Consider the following 12260-nt stretch of genomic DNA (forward strand, 5'->3'; position numbering starts at 1 on the left):
AATTTGTCAAGACAGTAGCTCAGAACCTGGGCCACTCATACCTTAACTCCTAAACAATAGCACACTTTAGGATTTCACTAAGGACTTCTTAAAATGATAAATGTCCTAAATTTGTTCTCTTCATTATCATCTATCTATCATATATCATCTCTGTTTTTTGTAAGGGGAAGAACAACAAAAGTTCACTTTTTCAAGTTAGTTACTTCTTATGAAAGCTGTACTTTTAAATCATTAATTTACGTAGTATGCTTATCTCACAGTTCAGTAATTCTATCCTTTATAATGGAATATATCAGTTTTTATAATGGAAATCAACTGGTTTTGGGTTATTATGATTTTTTTCTAGAGGAATTAGAAACCTCCTATAAACAAGGATGCTTTACACTTCATGTAACTGAAAACTTCAGTGCAGTAGTAATAAGTTTTATCTCACATAAGAGGAGATCTAGAGGCAAGATGGAATCAAGTTATGATGTATGGAGGTTGTGGCTCAGCTTTTTGTCTCTACCCACCATGTCTTGACTTTATACTCACCTTAGTTAGTAGAAAGACAACTCTAGAACTTCCAGGCATTGTATATGGAGTTGGAAGTGTCCACTGAAAGGAAGTGTCCATCTTTTCTTGTGACTTCTAAGCAGCAAGGACTATTTCACAGAAATTTCACAGAAAACATCTCTCACATCTCATCATCCTGCATTTGGTTGCATATCCTTTTCTAAATGTAGAGTGGCAAAGGGAATGTGATTGGTTTAGACTAACCATTTAGTCAACCAAAGACTATTTTGGTAGACAAATGTATATAAAGAGCTAGGTTTTTTTAAGTGAAAATTTCTGCCTATAAGTTCTTTAAAAGCTAAAGGAAAGATCAATTTTGCTTAAGCAGAAAAAATAATATACATGAATTATCTCATCTCCGTAATTTTTAAAGAGGGTATGCAAAGTGGTAATCCTCCTGAAAAATTATTGTTACTCATATTTTCAAATAAGATGTGACTTTAAAAGCTTTAATTTAGATTTGATTGAATATTTTACACATCTTTTAAAAGAAATTATCTAATAATACTAATGAAGATAGATGAGATTAAAAATTATTAAAAACTAAACATTTAAGTATTCTTCAAGCATCCTTTATGCTCACTGATTCTCTCCGTTCAGTTTCCAAAAGGTAAAAATCACAGCTGCCATAAAGTACTTGTTACAAATGGTATTTTTAATTTTAAGTTTGATGATTTACGGTACTTATGAAGTCTTACTTCTGCTCCTGGAAAAATATATGGAAAAGGTCACCACATGATTACTTATTTTCCAGAGATTTTATTACTGGCGATGCATAGGAGATTGATGTCTTTGGGATTCATAAAATGGTGGAAAATATTTTTCTGTGACAAGTTCTTTTGTAGGTTAAACAGTCTGGTCATGCAGTAAGAAAACATTTAATTTTATTCCCCAGCATTTGATCATGGATTTTTACTATGATAGAATAAAAGTTAACATCTTGCTGAAGACGTTGTTTCCGAGGAAGATATTTTGGGAAACGCTGAGTTAAGAAATGGAAGAATGAAAATATTAATAATCAGAAATGGGGGTTTGGGTTGGGAATTTTGAAGATTGAATCTTGGTAAGCAGAAGCTGAGACAGAGTTTAGGGTGCTAGGTATGTATTAGGTTATCATTGCCTGTGAAAGAAGGGAGAGGAGGAAAGAATGGACAAAGGGAGCAGCTGAATTGTGAATCAGACCTGATAAAGCCCTGGCCAAACTGATGGGGAAATCTGAGCGGTGTGCCAGAATTTTCCTATATTGAGTCAGAACTGCTGGATCTTTATACATTCAACTAGCTTACTCACCAAAGGGTTACTCATGAAAATGGTGTGACCTCACATGGCTCTCTGTAGCAGAGGCAGAACTTGAAGGAGATAACATCTGGAGTCTGCCTACTGACTGCCTCTCTACAGCTGGGCAGTAAGCCCTGCCTTGAAAGGGAATTTGGGGGAAAAAAGAAAGAAAAGAAAAGGAATTTGGGTAGTTCATCCCTGTATCTGCCATACGCCTCACTGTTGCTAAGTTCCACTTCTCCGTATACACCCAGAGAGCAGCTCTTCCAGGGCTTCTGTGAGCGTCTCTTCCGAAGGAGAAAGTGATGGTCCTTGGAAACAAGAGTTCAATATGTATGCCTATTTTCAGCCTGGGATAAAAACAAATGTATTTTTTTTTTTTTAAGATTTTACTTATTTATTTGACAGAGAGAGACACAGCGAGAGAGGGAACACAAGCAGGGGGAGTTGGAGAGGGAGAAGCAGGCTTCCCGCCGAGCAGGGAGCCCGATGTGGGGCTTGATCCCAGGACCCCAGGACCATGACCTGAGCCGAAGGCAGACGCTTAATGACTGAGCCACCCAGGTGCCCCGAAACAAATGTATTGATAGAATCAAAACACCTTATTTATAATCAATGGGGCTCTTGCTGTATTTGTTGGTGAAAGTGTACTCCCTTGGTAGTGCAGGATGTTTAACCCTTCAGAGTGCAAATTACAGTTACAGGGAGCATGAAGTCCACCAGGGAGTTATCAGGAGTGAAGGTGAGCGAGACTACTTCTGCTAATCATGCAATACTCAAACTCATTAGTGGGTCCCCTTCTACCAGTATACCATCCTACTTCATGTATTAGCAACTGCACTTCCACCTTTGTGTCCTTTTGCCCTCCCCGCCACCCTCACCCCCCAACAGTGAAGGAGTCCTCATCTACTAGGATAGTAAATAACCTACAACTCTATTTTATTGCCCACATTCTTGGACCAGTTTTGATTTGTACTGCCTAAGTTTGGATTCCTCTGAAGTGGATTCTAAGACAATGCAAGGTGTAAGTTTATTGTTGATTAATACCTGTGAGAGGAAGGAGGAAAGAAGTGTGTCAGACAGAGGGAGGAATTGTGAGGGGGGTGCCCATCAAGTCTTGGCTAACCCAGTGGGGAGCTTTGGAGTGAGTAGAGCTTATGTTATTCCACATCAAGCTGAAGCAGACCCTGAAGGAGCTGATAGCTGGAAGCCATCTGCTGACTGTACCTTGTATCTGGGCAATGTTACCTTGAAAGGGGATCTGAATGGTGCAATTTCATGTCTACCACAGGGGTAGAAAAAATTCTTAAGGAAATATTACCTTTATTCTTTAATCTTTATGTAAAGCCAGAAAGATGAGAAACTATCTTAACATTAAAGGACCTTCATAAAGGAAATTCTAAAGACTCCCTTTTATTTCAAAACTGTCCTGGCTAAAACTATGCTAGGTGGAAGAGAGCAACTTTTTTAAAAAGCTATTCTGAAAACACTTATTTTCCTCCCTGTTGATGCAGAGAATTATATGGCTGAATACACTATAAGCGTAATTCACAAAACTTATTAGGCCAACCATCTTGGCAAGCCAAGCACTGGGAACACTTACAGATAATCTTTCTTTTAAAAACACCATGAAGTTCCTGCCTTAAAGATAGGTAGCAGTCCTATCAATGGAACACAGATTTTGCAGAGAAAATGACAAAGAACCAAAAATAAATTGATTTAAAATGGTGGACCTTATGAATTTCCATGTGGTTTCCTACCTTTCTATTTTAGACTTTAGTCTCAGATACTATGTATTCATATCTCAAAAATCCTAACCCATTCTGCCCTTATGGAGGATACAGGAGTTAAGAACTTTTTACACTGATTTTTATAAATATAATTTCATTGATTGGATAGCATTTTGTAAAACAAAAACATTTGTGTTTTTTAACTCTCCACAATTCAATAGCATGGGAGACAACCTCTGTTTTGCTCAGTTCAGCTCATATTTTAATGTCATTTCTGTGTAGCAGGCATTATCTTAGGGGTGGGGATACACAGATAAATAAGACATGTGGATAACACATCATTAGCTGCTCATGGGATTGTGATATTTGAATTTAAACTGGGCTTTTAGCATCAAGAGGGTGTAAATGAGACTTTCTCCTTAGGACACTTAGATGCAAACAACAAAACCTCATTATCTGGATTCTTTATATCCTATACTGATCTGAGTACATTATCTTTGTGTACTCAATCAAACATGAATTCCTGTTGTCTTTGTAAAGACTGGTTCTTGTAAAGCTCACGCTATGACATATTAAAAGGTGTGACCAGAAGAGGACATGGGAGTGTTTGTAGTCAAATCCTCTCTACAGCCCAACCTCTTTCGTCCTTCATAGGAAAGAGCAGGTATATACAACATGCTTTGAAGCAGAACCTCTCTCAAAACCAAACATAAATGTTAATGGTATCACACAAATTCCATTATGCCTTTTACTTTTTTATGTATTATGACTTAGCACATCGACTTGTAGGAGGTTTTGAGTCATTGATGTTACTGAGTTTTCTATTTGGAGCTACCCACAGATATGAAGAAATGGAAAGGAAGTCATTCATGCACTCTTTTTCTGGGATCAATAATCTCAGAGTCTGACTGATTAGTGTCTTCGAATGCTGTCACAGTTGATTACAGAACCCTGAGAATAAAGGTGTAGGTGGTGCAGGAAAGATTATTGTTCTCAATGTGAACTCTGATTTTTTTTTCTTTCAAGTTACAGAAGGTAGAGCCTAAAGGAAAATGTAGGTCAAGTGCTTTTATCCCCTGCAACTTTCAGAAGAGCAATCACAAAATTACAGTGACTGGTCCTGATTTCTAATGATGGAAAGAGAAGGGTAATAGGTGAAAAAGAACCGGGCAAGTGTTTTTAACTCATATTTTAAAATATGAGACAGCCTAAATCAGATTTTCAAAAAAATTATGGACATATTTGATTGATTTAGCTTGATTTGACTTTGGTTATTAGACTCAGCTTTTTTATGTGGCTACTTCTGGTGATTATCATATTAACGTGACAAAGTGAGAAAAGGAGAAATTAAAATGTATGTTTATAAGGCACCATGTTCAATGTGCTCTCTAATTCTTTCATTAACACACAGCCCTTCACAAAACAATTATTTCCTAAACATGTGGATGTTTAAGAGGGTAGAGACGCTTTGTTCATTAGTTTAATTATTATAAAATCGGATCCACTTAATTTCTTGTTTATAGATATCATATTAATTAAAAAAACAATTTATAAGCATTTGGAGTACTTTCTATTATCTCAAAATCAGATATGTTTGTTTTCTAAGTGAACTTTCTCATATTTCAAGAATAATATTATTTTAATTGGGGCAGTATCAATTTAATTAATATAATTAAATATATAATGAAACTTCCTATTTTATTGGAATTGACTATGCTGAATCCGTGGTGCTAATGTATCACGTTAGAAAATTGAGTACAATTAGAAAACAAATGCAAAAATCTCTGCGTCAGTAAATACTTTTGCACTGCCTTCAATTTTGAGCCAGGCCTGGATATTTAATGTGAATTTTTAGGATACAGGGTGTTGACAAAAGTGTTCTAGTTTGAGGAAGAGATATCACAAGACCAAATTAACCCTAGTGTGAAGCTTTGAAGGCAATCTGATGGGAAGTGTTGTCAGAGGTTGAGGGCACAGGTCACTGACAGAGAGGGAAAAGCAGAAGAGACAGGGAGCTTATGGAGTAGGAAGACTGTATTTACATTTTTTTTTATCTGTCTTATTATTTTGTCTCTAACTGGCCTAGAGATATATCTGGACACACCTCTTAGGAAGTTGGAATTCAGTAGAGGAGAGGGTAGACAATACGGATTCAATGAAGCAATCTTGGGAAAAATCACTCACTCTGAGGCTCCTAATTAACTCATAAGAAAATGAAGGTGTTTGATATTAGAGATTTTCAACAACAAGTTTTCTGCGTAGAGCATATCATAAGCTGTTATGAAATGTATCACAAGACATGTACTCCCTTGGTAGTGGGGTAAACTTTTTTGAAATATTATTTTTCCCTTATCAATATTTTTTCTCTGCCATGATGACTGGTCTTTGAACCTAGGACTTGTTGCCTCAGCATTGGGAAGACCAAATACTACCAAGATAGGATAAAGTATTAGACTTTTCTACTGGATAAAAAGGGGAAATAGAATGCTATCTTTGTGCTCGGAGAAGAGAATGAGAGAGAGAGCCTAGTGGTTAGACCCAGTGTCTGAGCCAATTGATCTTTCATTCTTCCTTGGGGTTAAATTTGGGGGAAGAAGGGTAGAAATAACCTGATAAGTTTGGGGGTAATACCTTGCTTCTCAGGTATAGCCTGGTAACATTGTAATGAGGCTCAGTACTCACCTGTCCTTACGTCTTAAAAGTTTGAATTTATTCCAGGAGAAAAAAAGATGAGAAAAAGGGAGATAGAAATCCAGAGTTAATTTACATTAAAATAAATTGCAGAAATCCAGAGTTAATTTACATTAAAATAAATTGCTATAGATTAGGGTTTTTATATCACTGTCTTTTAAACTGCTGGTCATAATGTATTAGTGTATCTTGAAATCAGTTTGTAGTTAAAATAGTATAAAATAGAACAATGCAAGTATGTCCCGCATAGTGGTAAGTGTTGTTTGGTGAAATCTAGGTTCAATTTTATTATCAATAGCTAAATCTCTCTATTTCTGAATACATCTATATCCATCTATATCTGTATTATATCTGTATCTACATCTATTTATATACACACCCACATACATATTCACACTTCTGTTGTACTATATCACAATAAAAAAAAATAGTATTTCTTACTGTGGGTGGATTAGAGTGAAAACATGTTTAAATACATTTCTGTGATGTGTTTCAAACTGGAAGAAGTTAAGTGACCTCGAACGGAAATTTTTCTTTTTCACTACCAAATGAGAATGGGAGCTCCAGAATGAAGATGAAACCAGGTAGTGAAAATAAACAAATTTTTCTCATGTCTGAATTTTTGTGTGTAAATTATGAGCCGATCACACTAAAAATAATTAAAGTACTTGAGTTTGTGTGTGATTTACTTTTTAGGAATACAGCGGAGTCAAAATTATCTCTTAAATATCTTTACTTTTTCTTGTACTCTGATAAGCCTTGATTGAGGGGAAATAGAAGAGTTGCAGACAATTTATTGGGAATTGTTCCTACTCCAGAAAGTCCCCATAATTTTGTGTATTGCACTCTATATCATTTGCCATTAGAGACATAGTGAAAATGTTTATTCCCCCTGCATTAGGAATCTCTTAAATGCCCATCACCTGTAGCCCATTTGTCTTTCAAACCCTGGGGAGGGAAGGAAGCATGGACAAGATAAAATAAGGAAAGGATTCTTAGAATTCTGCTGGTACTTCTCCCATTAGTTGTCTTGAGACAATCAATGCCTACTCCCTCACCTGGTGACGGGCATTTGCTGGTTTAGAGGTCTTTTGGAGTAAACAAAGAGCTGAGAAAAATAGGTAGAGATTAATTAGCATCAGAAAGTCCCTTTCCTATTTCCCTCCAGCTAAATCCCAGTGGCTGGTGAATTACAACCTAAAAAGTAATTCCTCCTAAGGTTGTTTCTCCTGGGTGGTGAGGGTAAAGCGTCGAACTGAAATTTTGTGTGCGTGGGGGGGGGGAGACTCTGGTGTTTCAGGCTCTTCACCCTTTGGTGCATCCATCTCTGCGATCCTTGAACTTATTCATAAGGCTTTACATTCACTAGGATCTGGCCCTATTAGCCAGATCATTTTTTCCTAACAAAGTAGTATGTCTCCCTGGGGGAATATGAGTGCTCAGGCTATGCTAGGCACATTACTTTTCCAAACTAAGTGTTGGAATAAATATTATCAAGTTCTCTGAAAAATAAACAAACAAACAGATTTTTATTGAAGTTGCATTGAATTTTACAAACAAATTTTCATTCTATAGTGAATATGTTGTAACTCCTAATTTTTGTGGGCTCTTCTTTGATATTTCTTAATAAAGCTGTATATTTTTCCCAGTAAAAAGGCTGCCTGGCTTTACTTAAATTATCTCTAAGTTATTAGGTATTTTTAATACTATTGTAAAAAACCTTAATTACACATCCCACTTATTTGTTGAAGGTGTATGGAAATGCAATTGGCTTGTACATACTAACCATCATCTAGTTATCTTGACAAAACTTTCCTGCCTTCTAATAATTGTGATTATTTTGAGTTTTCTGTGTAACAATAACATCATCTGTAAAGAAACAGAGTGTTATCCTCCTCTCTTATCACCATATCTCTAATTATTCATCTTATTACACTGGCTATGATGTAAAGTAAAGGTGAATAAAGGGATGCAGTGGGCCATCCTTTCTTTTTTTAGAGTCCAGTCATAAAACTTTTATTCCACTTACATCATCTTAATCTACATGTTCTCAACAATTATGTTTGAACTGGTATTGAAAGTTTCATGAAAAACTAAACAAACCTATCCATCATCTTAAGTTATTTCTCTGTAAACTATTTTTACAGTCATGCATGTACAGCACAAAAACGAAAAACCCTAAAATAAGTTAAACACATGTTTTGTTTTACTAGTGATTGCTGTATATGAAATAAAGGATATTAGGAAATTTGATTTTACAGAATCTTTTCTTGTATATTTGTTCTCAGGTTGCCTAAAACATTTAGATACAAATAAGTGTAGCAAAAAATAACGAAAGTACACAGCAGGTAACTTTACAAAGAATGAAATATGAACCATTTTCTGCCCTCATCCAGAGCAAAGTGGGTCACAATTTTCTGTAAAGGAATGCTTCTATAGCTGTAGTCAAAAGTGTGCCCATTAAAAAAAGGTACAGCATGGGGAATATAGTCAATGGTATCATGATAGAGTTGTATGGTGACAGATGGTATCTACGCTTGTGATGAACACAGCATAATGTCTAGAGTTGTCTAATCACTATGTTGTACACCTGACACAGATGTAATATTGTGTGTTAACTCTATTCAAAGTGTGCACACTGAGATTGTGTATCCCACAAATACACCTCATTTAACATGTCATGACCATTGAGATATAGCCACAATATACCCAAAGTACTGGGCCAAACATTTATAAGTTCCACATTCCTATATTAAGCACCTCAAAACCAGACACCTGCCAGGGAGTCCTCTTGTGATGATGAGCACAAGGTAATGTATGGAATCGGTATATGGTACACCTGAAACTAATATAACACTCTATGTTAACTATACTGGAATTAAAAACTTGATTAACAATGAATAAATAAATAAATGCCAAAAAAAGACAATTCCCTACACATCAATCCGCTCTACTCCTCTAATACTAAACAGAAAAACCAAACAAGAAAGATAAAACTTCAAATAGAAGTAACATAAACTTATCACAAATCATAAACAAAAATCTGTGGGATAGCTTGGATGATAAACAGTCTACTCTGTAAATTTTAGAATGAGGCTGACAAAATTTGGAAGGCTAATTTTCCCTTCTTTTTCCTGCTTCAGCTTTGTTTCCTTGGTTATCCAGTGTTTGCAAGGTCAAATTGCCTCTCAGTCATTGCATTATTAGCCTGCTGTCTTTGTATGACTCTTCACTCAGTGTATCAAGTTCAGCAATGGTCTCATCAAAAGTTGTCTATGCAAGAGAGCAGGCTTGCTCAGAGGAGTTCAGACCTTATAGTAAAAGACAGAAAAGTTAAGGATGAGACCGCATCTGATAGGATGTGTCCATTGGCACGTCCTTTCTGCTTATTTCAAAGCTTGTTGGTATGCTTGTGGTGACTGATCCACAATCCCTTTCCTGTCAGCACAGAAGCTACCTCAGCCGTGTAATAGTAAGAGTCCCCTTTCACTTTCAAATAGAAGATTTCGCTCTCTGCTCGCAAAGCATTGTGATCAAGAACTTCTCCAAAAGAGATAGTATATCATCGCAGATGTACTCTAAACCTCGTCACAATTTTCTCTCTGTACTCATGAATAATACTTTTTTTTTCCCCCTCAGCATCTTCTGTCCTTAGCTCAGTACTTGAGATGACTCTCCAAAATGACCTATGGCTCTTTACATGTTTTGCAAGTAACTGAGAAAAAGATACTTTCCTCATTGGAGATAATTCAGCTCCTTGCTTGGTTACAGACATTATGCAGGCTGCCGAGTCATCAGATTGCTTAGCCTACTTGGTCAGTTTTGCTTCTATTCCAGCTTAACTTTTCCTTTTTGTGTCTGAAGTGGTTGGTAGAAGATAGATGGGGCTCAGTAATTTCTGCCCTTTTGTTTTCAAAGATATTTTTATCAGATCAATGGTATTCTCATCTATTTCTGAATTACTAAAAGTTGTTTTTTGAATTTTATCAAATGCTTTTTCTGAACCTATTTGAAATAGTCATATTGTTTTTCTCTTTTAATACCTTAACGTAGTGAATTATATTTATGGATTTTCTAATATAAGCCTGAAGAAGAGCAGTCTTACACATTTTCTTTTTGTATAATTTCTTTTAATTGTCTTATATACCCAAAAAAGGCATGTTTTTCAGTTGTTTTTAACTTTATTAAAAATTATATGCTGTTATATGTAATAATTTAGGGCTTTTTTCTACAAATAATATATTGTTAATGTTCATACTTATTATTGTAGTTAGCTACAATTCATTCATTTTGACTGTTGCTTCGTATTTCATTTTGAAAATAAAATATTACAGGCTTATTCATATTACTTATGGGACTTTTTATAAGCTATAATAATAAAGACAGTATGTAACTGGCACAGGGATAGAAAATTGGCCAATGGGATCGAACAGAGAACTCAGAACTAGACTCAGGCATCCACTGAAATTTAGGTACATCGGGGTGGCCTGTCTCAACAGTAAGGAAAGGTGAGAGAATTCAGTAAATGAAACTGGATGACTGGTTACCCACAAAAATAAAATCATCACCAGATAGATTAAGGATTTTATTTTTTTTATTTTTTTAAAGATTTTATTTATTTTTGTTTATTTGACAGAGACACAGCGAGAGAGGGAATTCCACATAGCAATCACTATCATTTCTTTGATAGAACTGATTTTTAAAGATACCTGTACTATTGCTCCACCACATTAATTAGCTGTCAGATATCATCCAGACTATTTTCTTGCACTGAAATCCATTGCTTGAGAGATAGTAGAAAGCAAACATTGAGGGTGTAAGTTTCGGAAACAGGTAGGCCTGGGTTCACATTCTAACTCTGTAACTTAGTAGCTATTTGGTGTTGAACAAGTAAATCTTCTATATCCTGGCTTCCTCTTCTGTAATATCAAGATAATAATAATAACAGTACATATTTGATAGGTTTTAATATGTTTATAGTATTAAATGAAATAATATATACAAGGCACTTAGCACAGAGTAAGAACTCAACATAGGACAATTATAAAGAGTTCATTTAGGGGCGCCTGGGTGGCTCAGTCATTGAGCGTCTGCCTTCAGCTCAGGTCATGATCCCAGGGTCCTGGGATCGAGCCCCGCGTCGGGCTCCCTGCTCCGCGGGAAGCTGGCTTCTCCCTCTCCCACTCCCCCTGCTTGTGGTCCCTCTCTCGCTGTGCCTCTCTCTGTCAAATAAATAAATAAAATCTTTTTAAAAAAAGTTTATTTAGAAATAATTTTGTCCCAATTAAGTGTTTCTATAATGACATTTTGTGATACGGTTTTGTCCTGAGCTTTGGAAGAGCTAAGAGAGGCTAGATTCAAGACCCTCCTCACCCTAGAAAATAACCTGTAGAAACAGGTTCCCAGTGGACTTGTATGTGTTTGGAAACCTATACATCAAACCAAAAATGATTAACTGAGGAAAGAAAGAACAAGTTGATTTTTATTTCTTGAAGAGGTATCAACAGCCCTGAGTGTAACTGTGGGATGCTTTTCACTAATACTCTGTCTATTCCTGTCAAAGCCCAAGAAAATCTGCTAGACTGCGTCTGTGGTGGGAGAGTCACTGGGGCGTCTCACACCTGCATTGACAGGCTCTTCTCACTATCTCTGTATTTTTTTCCCTGTGCTGTTTTGGAACAACATCTATATATTTTCCTTCTCTTCGGTTGAAAACAAACAAAAATAAACTAAACTAAGCTAACTAAAGGGAACAATACAAACACTCCTCTCTGAAACAAAACCACCTTGGAAAATATATTCTTTGTATCATAATAGAACCAGAAGCTTTTCCTCCATACCGGTATCTGTAATTCTAAAGAAAAATAGCATTGACCAAAAGTTAGGAAACATTGTAAAAATGTTATAAAGATGTTGGAACTTTCCAGGAAATGGCTAATTTATTAGCATCACTAAACTGGAATAACTTATTATCCAGATCTGGAGTGCCCTACCCTTTTAGTGGCC

The 12260-nt window shown here is 36.0% G+C and overlaps 1 pseudogene; it reads right to left on the reverse strand.

Annotated features, from left to right (window-relative positions):
* Nucleotides 1-9368: 9368 nt before the first annotated feature.
* LOC114218188 (14-3-3 protein zeta/delta-like) overlaps nt 9369-12260 on the reverse strand; it is a 29716-nt pseudogene continuing 26824 nt past the window's right edge.

The sequence above is a fragment of the Eumetopias jubatus genome, unplaced genomic scaffold (genome assembly GCF_037043125.1).
Source record: "Eumetopias jubatus isolate StellerSeaLion01/CBP00866 unplaced genomic scaffold, mEumJub1_p1.0 scaffold_15, whole genome shotgun sequence".
NCBI classification, from domain to species: Eukaryota; Metazoa; Chordata; class Mammalia; order Carnivora; family Otariidae; genus Eumetopias; species Eumetopias jubatus.